This window comes from Zingiber officinale, chromosome 2B (assembly GCF_018446385.1).
Source record: "Zingiber officinale cultivar Zhangliang chromosome 2B, Zo_v1.1, whole genome shotgun sequence".
NCBI lineage: Eukaryota > Viridiplantae > Streptophyta > Magnoliopsida > Zingiberales > Zingiberaceae > Zingiber > Zingiber officinale.
The window spans coordinates 91,249,897-91,261,655 of NC_055989.1; the positions used below are offsets into that span (position 1 = coordinate 91,249,897).

The 11,759-nt window shown below is 37.1% G+C and overlaps 2 non-coding genes across 2 annotated transcripts; both read right to left on the bottom strand.

Moving 5' to 3' along the window:
• Positions 1-7,501: 7,501 nt before the first annotated feature.
• On the bottom strand, positions 7,502-7,574 carry TRNAK-UUU. The gene has a single exon. It is a non-coding gene; the product is annotated as a tRNA-Lys (tRNA).
• A 199-nt stretch (positions 7,575-7,773) lies between these two features.
• TRNAK-UUU lies at positions 7,774-7,846 on the bottom strand. The gene has a single exon. It is a non-coding gene; the product is annotated as a tRNA-Lys (tRNA).
• Positions 7,847-11,759: the final 3,913 nt, after the last annotated feature.

Below are 11,759 nucleotides of genomic sequence, written 5' to 3' on the forward strand. Positions count from 1 at the left end.
GTGCATATCCAATAAATATGCAATCAATAGTTTTTGGTCCTATCTTAATCCTTTTCGGATCAGGCACCAAAACTTTAGCAAGACACCCCTACATTCACAAATATTTATAGGACGGTTATCTTCCATTCCATAACTTATAAGAGCCCTTATCTATTTTTTGGGGGGCATCTTATTTAAAAGGTAATTAGCTGTTAAAACAACTTCCCCCCACATGGACTCTTGCAATCTAGAGTTCAATAGCAGAGCATTCATCATTTCCTTTAGAGTTCGATTTTTTCGCTCAACAACTCTATTTTACTGAGGAGTATAAGAAACTGTTGTTTTGTGTCTGATTCTATGTTCAACACACAACTCAGTGAACGATGAAATATATTCACTGTCTCGGTCACTTCGAACCACCTTAATCTTCTTATTAAGTTGGTTTTCAACCTCATTCTTATAGAGACCGAATTTCTCTATATCTTCATCCTTATTTTTAAGAAGATACACGTAATAGTGTTTTGTGTTATCATCTATAAAAGCGATGAAGTATTATTCCCACCACGTGTTGGTGTACTCTTTAGGTCGCACACGTCGGTGTGAATTAGGTCGAGTGATTCGTTGCTTCTTTCAATATGTTCAAAACCTTGTCATTTTTGCTTCAACACAAATTTCACACTTGTGTTTTGGGTCAAGGAGGAATGTAGGTATGCTTTGCATGTTAATTAATCTACACAACACATCGTAGTTAAAATGTTCTACTCTAACGCGCCATATGTTAGAGTGCATACTAAAAGCCTAGCTTTTTGTAAATATTTATTTTGAAATAAAGAATCGCATTGGTCAACTGTCTATATTTATATGCTAAGTGTAGTTGTTCAATTAATTTATATTGTAGATAACATGGGGGTGTGATGTCACACACAGAAAATCATATTATTGGTTCCTTATAAATTATAAACAGTAGCTCACGACTAAGATGGATAGGAACAAACCATTGGAATAGTCGTAGTGTAATTTGGTATTAATTTATCTTAACTATAAAGTATCACTAGTACACTTGAGTGTATTGAGCAGGACCATTTGAGGTAGTATCTTTTTATACTAACTATATAAAAGAACAATACCTCTGTTATTATGGAAGTGTGTACTCTTAATCATGATATAATAACAAGTACGTATACTTAATATTTATTTCTTTAATTTATCAAAGGGTGATGCGATTTAGTTCGATAAATCAATAGGCCCAATAAGTTGAGAAATGATATTATTTATATGGTGTGTTGTCGATTATAAAAGGAAACTGTGTCCTAGTAATGTAGGTTGATGATGCCCCCTTGAGGAGCTTATAAGGATTGTCATGTAAACCCTGCAGGTGGACTTAGTCCGGCATTACGATAAGGTTGAGTGGTACTACTCTTGGAGCTAGATATTAATTAAGTAAGTTGTCAGTAACTCATTTAATTAGTGGGCATTCAATATCTTAAACACAGGGAGACTAACACACTCATGATAAGAAGGAGCCCAAAATGTAATTTGGGATTGGTGCGGTAGTTCAATAATAACTCTTTAGTGGTATGAGTTATTATTGATGAACTCGAGTTGGGTGTTCGGGGCGAACACGGGAAGCTCAAGTTCATCGGGAGACCAAAACCAATTCCTCCTCTTGGTCCCTATTGTAGCTTCTTATATATAGTCTTATATCCACCCAAAGCCTAGCCTCTTAGCCCATGCTAGGGGTCGACCCCTATCCTTGCTTGGAGCCCAAGCAAGGGGCCGACCAAGCCAAGTTTGAAGCTAAGGCTAGGGTCGGCCAAGCCTTGCTTGGTGCCCAAGCAAGGTGCCGGCCAAGTATGAAAAGGGAAGAGGGGTTTATTAAAAATAAAATTTTGATAAAATCTTTCCTTTTATGTTTTTATCCACATGGTTTTAAAAGAGAGTTTTAAATTTTAAAATATTTCCTTTTATAGATTTTTTACAAAGGATTAAAAGAGAGATTAGATATATTTCCTTATTTGTAGTTATCTATAATGTGAAAGAAAGATTTTAATTTTTTTTTACAAAATTTTCCTTTTTTTGTAACCATGATATAAAAGGAGTTTTATTTTAAATCTTATCTTTTATAGATATCCATTAAAGGATTTAAAAAAGAGAGATTTTAATTTATAAAACATTCCTTTTATAGTCAACCACAAAAGGGATTTATAAAAGAGATATTTTAATTTTTGTTTAGAATCTTTCCTTGTATGATTAAACAAGGCGTGGCCGACCATAGAGAGGAATAAAAGAAAATTTTATTTTTGTTATAAAACTTTCTTTTTTTAGATTCACCAAAGAATATAAAAGAGGGAGAGAGGGTGCCTTCATAAGACACACAACTTATTCTATTGTTCCTCTCCTCCATCCTTAGTGGTCGGTCCTACCTCTTCTCTTTCTCTTCTTCATTGTGGCCGGCGGCATCATCTCTTGTGGAGCTCTTGGTGGCCGTTAGCTTGGAGGTGAAGAAATAGAGAAAGGAGGCATTGTTTTCTAGCATCCCTTGGAGCATTGTGGTGGTGGCCGAAACTTGGAAGCAAGGAAGGCTTTGGTGGTTTTCTTCTTGGTAGATCGTCGCCCACACGACGTCCAAGAAAAGAAGAGGAATACAATAGAAGATCAAGAGGTTGTTGCTTACAAAGAAAGGTATAACTAGTAGTTTTATTCTGCATCATACTAGTTTTCTTTATATGGATTTTGAAATACCAAACACAAGAGGTTAACGATTCTAGGTTTCAAATTTATGATTCGAGTTTGTATTTCTTTTGTTTTTTTTTCGATCTTGTGATTTGATTATTCTTAATGGTTAAACCTAGGGTTACTATAAGGAGATTAAATATTAAATTTCGTTGAAAGACTTTGTCTAGGAAGTGGTGGATGATCTCATATCCAAGAAGGCCTAGTGCCTCACCATGTTTAACCTGGAAGTCGATCTCTGAAATAAATATTTAATCGAATTTGTAACATGGGTGGATTTGGATTAATAATGTTAAGCATCGTTTGCAATCTAAGTCTAAACCTCTAAGAACAGATAAGTTGAATTTGGAATCAATAATGTTAAGTTCTGTTTGCGATTCCAAATTTAATTTCTAAAGAACACAATAGGTTGTTAGGAAAGGTTCAGTACTTATACAAATTTTTTGTACAGAAAAATCGGTACGATATTTCAAGTAGCAACCAACACTATAAACATGAAGACTCAAGCATATAAATGGAAGAATTTGTAATTTTATTAACTTTAGGTATAATCACCATAATACTGAGCTTAAATAACCCATCAGTTACATAACTTTTTCCTAAAAACATTCTATTTTTGGACAAAGTAACTCTGTCTGACTCAAAAATAATATGGAAATCATGCTTGCTCAAAAATGATCCGGATACTAAATTCTTCCGAATCTCCGGAACATACAATACATTGTTGAGAGTCAATTCCTTGCCTAAGGTCAGCTTCAACACCACTTTTCCTTGGCCAATGATGTTCTAGGTTGCTAAGTTCCCCATGAATAATTTTTCTCCATCTTTGATTTCTTCAAAGTTGTGGAGCAGTTCCTTGTTGTAGCAGATATATCCAATGGCTCCAGTATCGATCCATCATTGTTGCGGGTTTGAACCCATCAAGTTCAATTCAGAGACCATGACGTAGAAGTCATCCATTTCTAGTCCCTCATTCAGGTTAGCCTCCAGCTTCTTCGGCTTTTTGTACTCCGAAGATTTGTGATCAACTCGGCCACAGTTGAAGCACTTCTCAGAGAATTTCTTATTTATGTCTCCTCTAAGTCTCATCTTGGAAATCTTAGGGTTCTTCCATTTCAAGTTTTGACCGTGCTCGACCACATTGACTTTCAAAATAGCCTGAGAGAATAGTTTTCACTCTGAACTCTTGTTGCCTTCTTTAATTCGAAGTCTAACAATGAATTCCTCCACGTTTATCTCCTTTCACTTGTGCTTCGGTAGTTCTTGAAGTCCTTCCAACTGGGAGACAACTTCTCAATGATTGCAACCATCTGGAAGGTTTCACTTGCAACCATACCTTCTAGGTGGATCTCGTGCAAGATCACTTGAAACTCTTAGACTTGGCTGATCATCATCTTGGAGTCAACCATCTTGTTGTCCAGGAATCGACCCACAATGAAGTTCTTGGCCCCCACATCCTCAGTCTTATACTTCTTATCCAAGGACTTCCATAGTTCCTTAGTCATTCTCTTCGTCTTATACACAGCGTATAACGAGTTGACAAGGCAGCTGAGGGTGTAGTTTCGATAAAGGAACTTAGAATGAGTCCATGTCTCTATTGCACTAATGCTATGAATATCAGCATCCTCAATTTGTTTAGGAGGGTCCTCGGTCAAAAATCGGACCAGATTGAGTGTGGTTAAGTAGAAGAGCATCTTCTGCTACCACCTCTTGAAGTTCAATCCAGTGAACTTCTCTGGCCTTTCCCCATGGTTGACATTTGATTAGAACATTCCCAATTGGGGCGGAGGGGACCTTCATGTGATGAGTCTATTACACCTCAACACTTTTTGTGACTATCTCAACAGAACCAATTTTGTTTTAAGATTGTTACAAAATATATTGCCAGAGATTTTGGGGGGAAAAAGCTGAATTTACAAGTTAAATTCAGACTTATTTGTTGAGAGGGTTGAACTAATAATTTCAAGTTATCGACTGAGGGTCGAGTCCGGGAAGTAAGTCGGCTGAGTGAGGAAGTACGCAGCCGAATTGGGAAGCAAGTCAACCGAGTAGGAAGCACGTCAGCTGAGTCGGTCAAACGTCCGACTGAGCAATTGGGATTCCAAACTTAGTGCTTGTATAGAGTACACTGGAATTGAAAAGCCGAGGTCTGCGTTTAACGCAGATTCCTTAAAACAGATTCACCCTACCTTCTCAGTGCTTTGAGGTTTTCGTGGGTTGTCCATTTCCTAGGATACAATGGTGAAATCATAATCTCTACCTAGAACTGGTGATTGAGACGAATTAAAAAAATAACTGAATGTTATCACCGGGGTCCCGTCGAGTGGAAGAAACAAGCGACAGGGAAGAAGAAAGGGGAAAGGAAGGTGGATCGAAAGATTTTCAATCTTTCTTTTCTTGTCTTTTGCTCAAGACCCATGCAACCTTTTATAGGGGAGCACCTCCTAATGAAACGAAAAAAAATATAAAGAACCCACTATTTCCACCAATGAAACATCGAAAGATTTCAAAAGTTACAATCAAACCTCCTTCACCCCTTTCCATTCATAATTTTTATTATTATTATTTTTTCTTTTCCAACAATAACATGGTAGTAAGACATTATATGGAGTCTCATGATAAATCTCTCATCCATAGACACACAGGGAAAGGCACCTTGTTGGAAAAAGGTCACCTGGAACAAAATTAATAAATACAAATTAATGACTGTGTGATGGTGAAGTTAACTATCTTTGGAGCAATTGAAAACCTCACCTGATTAGCTTCCAAGCCAAAATATTTTCGATTTTCAAAGAGTTTGCGAGTAGCATCATCAATAAATGGGCTGGTCATTATGTACAAGTGGATCGGCATAATATCAACTATTTCAAGTAATAGAATAAGGTCAATCAGACAAACTTCAAAGTTAAAAGCCTTGTTCTGTTTAGCAGACTAAAAATAAGCTTAAAAGAGTCATACATTCACCATCATTTGCTTGAGCTACGAGTTTTTGAACACTCAAAATTCTCTCTGCTCGAAGTTGAAAAAGTGATTTTCCTGATGGAAGCCCAATCTCTACAGCAAGAGATAAAGGGAACATGAATATCTACATTTCCAATAAAGTTAGATGATTGACACTCTAATTGAATCCTAACATCAGACTAGAAAGCCGCTAAAAATGTAGATTTTTCAAGAAAAAGAAAGAGAAAGAGAAAGCAAAAAGTAGGAGCAGTTCGAATAGAAGTTGGAACATGGCATAATTTCTATAATCAATTTCTAGCACACACGGCCTTCACAATTCCTAAATTTCATTGCGACCAAGAGAAAAGTGACTTGGTTGTTCTATTCATATAGACCTCCCTAAAAAAAAGGTTCCATATCCACTCAGACATGGTAGTCAAGATTGCAAACTAGACCATGGGTTCTTACATTTTTTCTCTCTAAAACAATGGAGCATGGAATTGTTAATACAACAATGAGGACATTTGATACATGAAAAGGCAACTTGTAACTTACTGAAACATCCCTTGGGATCTGAACTTCCAAGTCGGGTAACCTGTGACAAAAGTGGGCAAGCAAGAACACCTTAAACTGTAAGATTTCTTATAGTAATGTATACATCGACTGAATTTAAGACTACGAACAATGACAAACAAAGAAGGGCATAGTCAAATCTACTAGAGAAGAATAGCTATGAAAGCTAAAGCCTGTAGGATTATTGCAACAAAGTAGCTTAAGAAAAAAGGAAGAGATCCACATAAGCTCATTCCTGTCAAATTACTTGTCCACCAGAAAGAAGTACAACCGCTAACTTTTCTTCTGAAATGGCCTTCAAACCTCGCTTCCACCACCTTTCTTTTTTCCTCTACCGTTCTCACTTCCACAGTTGAGACACACTGGCTCAATGGCAGGCAACGGCTGGCCTGATTATTTGAAAGTAACAACAATGGTGAGATCATGATCTTCCTACTATCCAAAGTGAATTGATCCCATAAACAAACATATAAGAAGCATTCACCTTGAGAACCAAGCGAACATCTAATGATCCGATCAAGCCTCTGATACACAGAAGGCATTAATTTTTATTTTCCGACTCGAAGCATAAAGAAAGCATGAGGAAAAACTCACTTTTATCCTTGTTAGCCAAGTAACATAAAGAAATCTACATTGGGAATAAAGTTATAAACTTCGAGTCCAGGATTCAATTAGTTCAGCATAAAATTGCAAAAAACGCAGGCATAAATGCACACCTATCCAAAATTTAAAAAATCGCGTTGGAATTCCAGAGGCAAAAATGACAAGAGCATCCATCACAAGAGAACAGAGCCAGTTTCTATGGCTGCAAAAATTTTCTATGTAAGGAATTCTCTATTTGACAGAGCTTGTCTGCCACGGGAATCAATGTTCTATGTGAAACAGTCGATTCGTAGTGTGGGTGAAAATAAATGTTGATCGTAAATACAAATCAGAGCTTCATATGATCTGAATCCTTCTCTCATTTGTTTCTGCTGCAAAGTCGACTGGATCAGCAGCAGCAGCAGCAAGATAAATGAATTCGAATAGCTGTGCCCGTGGTAATTTGTCTCATTTGCGAGAAATTGCATGCGATAGACGAAGGATTTCTGTTCTCAGCTCTCTTCGGCCGCCTATCCAAACAAAAAAAAACTAAAAATAAAAAACAAAAAAATATGGAAAAAAAAACAAAAAAAGAAAAAACACGCAAAACGAAAGAAAAAAAAAATCTGCGTATCCTGGTAAAAATGTGTGTAACAAGAAAAGAAAGCGGAAAATACTACTGTATAAAACAAGTCGCCGTCTGTGGGAATCGAACCCACGACCACGTGGTTAAAAGCCACGCGCTCTACCAGCTGAGCTAAGACGGCCGATATTTTTTATTTATCAGTATTTGATAATATCCTTTTAATTAAAGAATATCCTTGAAATTTGATAATATCCTTTTATGATTTATTAGTTTTTATCATGTTGTGGAGCTGATGTAGATCGCTTGAAATGAGCGATATAGTATAAAAAAAGTTTATGTGTAACAAGAAAGGAAAGCGGAAAATGTTGTAGAAAACAAAACGCCGTCTGTGGGAATCGAACCCACGACCACGTGGTTAAAAGCCACGCGCTCTACCAGCTGAGCTAAGACGGCCGATATCCCTTATTTATCGATATTTTCTAGTATACTTAAATTCAAAGAGTATCCTTAAAAATTTTAGTCGATAGTTGTTTACTAAATAGGTGTTAGATCAATTTTTGACAAGTTTAAAATGTCTCGTGTGTTTGGTATTTTCATGTAAAGGATTGTTACATTAGAGTAAAATATCTTTTGTAATTTATTAGTGTCTATCATATATTGTGGGGCTAACGATATTGGATCATTTGGAATGAGCAATATCACTTTTTACTTTAATTAAATAAGAAATTTTATATCTCTAAGCTATCTTCCTTTCTCTCATGCATTCTTCTTTTCTCCCACTGTAAAACTAAGTTTTCGCTCCTTCTCTGTATTACTTGTAGCTCTTCCTCAACGTCAGTAGACCCTTGAACTAAAGCCTCGATACACTATGAATTTGTCCTGACTGAGATATATTTTTCATGCTAAATATACTCTTATGGTAAACCATTGTAGTTGTCATAGAGTAACTACAAAAATATATAAAATTATTTTTAAAAAAATAGTTGTTATAATAATTATAACAGTCCTAAAATTTGATCAAAATTATATTTAAATTTAGTTAAATCCTTTTTATATTTTTAAAAAGATAATTTTTTAATAATTCAAATAAATAAATGTATCTTTTGCTCATAAAATGATTCTGTAAATTTCCAGTGTTATCGATTGTGCCACTAATAGCTAGTAAGATTTGTTGATAGCTAAGAGTCTCTTACTTGATGCCCCTTACACTCACTACGGTGGTAATTGAGCCGAGCCAAGCTCGAGCTAGCATAGTTCGAGAAAATTATAGAGGCTCAAGTCAAGCTCGAGCCGGACTTGGAAAAATAAATTAAAAGCCTATGCAAATGAGATTCAAACCGTAGACATTTATAATGACATGCTCTAGCCACAAACTCTTCCTCAACTTATTCCAAATAATAATAATTTTAATTATTAAAATATTAAATTAATTTAGCTTGACAAGACTTGACGAATCCTTAAAGTCAGTGTTAAATAAGCTCGAGCTGGGCTCGGATGTTAAACAAGCCGACTCGAGCTCAGCTCGAGCTCAGTCAAATTCAAGCTCGAGTCGAACTTTGATCAAACCGTTTATGAGCAGCTCACGAATAGCTCGACTCATTTACAACCCTAACACTCACTCTTATCTAAGAGCCTCTTGCAAGGGAGCATGCTCCTCTACTCATCCTCAACACGCTTAGCAACCTCCTCTTTTTCAAACAAGGTGAGGAAGATGTTAATCTACTTGAGCTTTAGCCCGAGGGCCCATTCATTTATTTATTTATTTATATGCAATTGTTTATCCGATTAGCGTAGATTATAATTTTTAACTCCGCCACTGTATGTGAAGGACCCTCTATGATAATGCTCATGGCATCGACCTTGGCACCCCCTAACCTCCTCCTTGGTGTCCTTGCCTTCACCTCCCTCATGCCTTCTTAAATGGAAGCTCAATGTATATATTCTCAAGGTAATTCAAAAGTGTTATTACATCTATGAAAATGTGCAGCCCATTTCGATATGAGACTGTGACGATTCAGATCTTTGATTTAGCTGCAGAGACCGAATGCCATTCCACATGCATCCATTTTCATCTGAATCGATATTTGTGGATCATATTCATTTACTTCTGAAAATGACCTCCATAACTCGAATCTCCATATACAACATTTCACGTGTTCAAGCAGCAATTTTTCTTGCTCAAGCATTGACAATGCTTCCATTTCTGTTCTTCTTTTTCTTTTGGTTTATAATTTCAACGCCTTTCAGATTCCAATTTTTTTTCCCTGTATTTTGTGGTTCATAAAAGATTCAAAGTATTCTGATTGACTCTTTGATGAACGGTCTCATACAAGTTTAAGTTTCTGTGGTGCCTTGATCAGCCAGTTGCACGCTGCAGAGACTGCTTCCTGCTGAATCTCTCTGTTTCTAGATTTCCAGCGTTGAATATCTTGTGTCTGTTTTGTTTCTTATGGACATCAAAGACCACGCGATAGGATATTGTTCTCGTGCCTCTCTGAAACTTGCACAGGAAGGTTGTCTTTTGTGTCTGAAACTTTAATAATTTAGTGAACCACGTAGCTAAGTTATTCAAATTTTTAAGCTGCATACAAGTTTAGTATTTATCGATATGTATTTCTATTTTTTATTATATCCCTTCTTCCTGTGCTCCATAAAATAGTGGACTCCAATCGACTGTGACTGTCAAAAATCTATAGTGCAATGAAATGTTTCTAAAGTGCCCTAATTTTAATATCCTAATCCATGTATTGATGCCTAAGGCCATCAATAAGTTTTGACCAATCAAATAGGAACTTTGGGAATCAGATACCTTTGCAATCGAATAACGTGCCTCAACCATTTGTAAATATTTTTTTTCTTTTTTTCTTCTTCTTCTTTTTACCTGAATTAGTTTAGATATCAGATCAGTTCACTGATTTGGCCTGAGTGATCTTCGTTTGTCCTGTTGATAGTTGTGATATGAGCAGGGCAGGGCATATATGCCACGAGCATGGTGATAAGATAAAGAGAATAAGGAGTAGAAGTTATGGACCTTCGTTTCTGAGCTTGAGATCTTTGCCATACTCGACAAATTTGGATCACATTCGAGCATCTGATCCTCTTTGATAGAAGATGGATCAGGGGATGAGAATTTCATTTCTTATGGATGATATTGTACTGGATAATCATGCCCGAACTCAGGTCCTCTCGTTTAGAGTTGGTAGCGGGGGAGTCATGCTTGTGTTAGACAATTTTATTAGGGAATACAGTCTAAATTGAAATTACAATCGGAACAACTCAGATTTATTTGGTGAAATGACTTGAGCTGATAATCTCAAATTGTCAATATGGGTTGAAAAGACCGAGCTCTTGGGATATCGATGGCCGACTAACTACCGTATGCTCCTGAGTGTCTGCTTCCCGAACCTAAGTGGGAAGCGGTCGAGTGCTCAATCTAGATGAGTCCCTAAGTACTCCCGAGTTACGCTGAGTGCACTCGTTGCCCAACTACCAAGTCAGTCGAGTCCGAGTGGGTTGTTGTTGCTTGTGCACTAAGTCAGGAGAGCAATGCTGAGTTAGGAGCCGCATGCCCAATTGTCGAGTGCCGCATGAGCCCGAGTGGGCCATGGATCGTTTATTTTCTAGGATACAATAACAGATCTACAATCGCAACCCAACATTAGTTATTTGTGGCGAAATGAGCAAGTACCCGAGTGATATTACAGGATTGTCAAGTGGAATGCTTGACCGAGGGGAAGCAAAGGTGGAAGGTGGTTGCATCCTCCTTGTATAAGAACTTAGACTCATAACATCATTTAATAGTCATTTACTGTCTTTACTTGACGTAGCACTGACGGTGGGCGCATGATATCTCTGGCGTAATGGTCAGGAGTCGATTCTCAGGAACTGACGACCTGGGGTTTACCCCGCCATGCGCCTATGACCTGTGTACCTGCATGAACCTCCCTCCATATCCGTGGGGCCGGCACTAGGAGGGCCGCTAAGGTAGCGGATCTACCATTTTGAAAGGTCAAAACACAAGTTAATTCGCTTGAAAAAATTTTACCCTGGTTTAGCATTTGACGTGCACAAGTAATACTCACACATAAGTCATCTTTGATTTAATAGAATACTAGCACTGGATTTACATCCCTCTGAATGCGTGCGTGAGAGTCTTTCCCAATATATATGTTCACAATATTAATACTTGTGGCACATTATAAATCACAATGGAATGTCCTTATTTTCTACCTCTTTTCTATTTACTATCACACAATTAATGCGGGGTGAGTATGGGTGCCCAAAGTAGAGATCAAGCTATTTGCAATAGATAAGTGACCATTCTTGCAGTTTGTGGTTTCTTCTGTTGAAAGCAAGCATCCTTTTC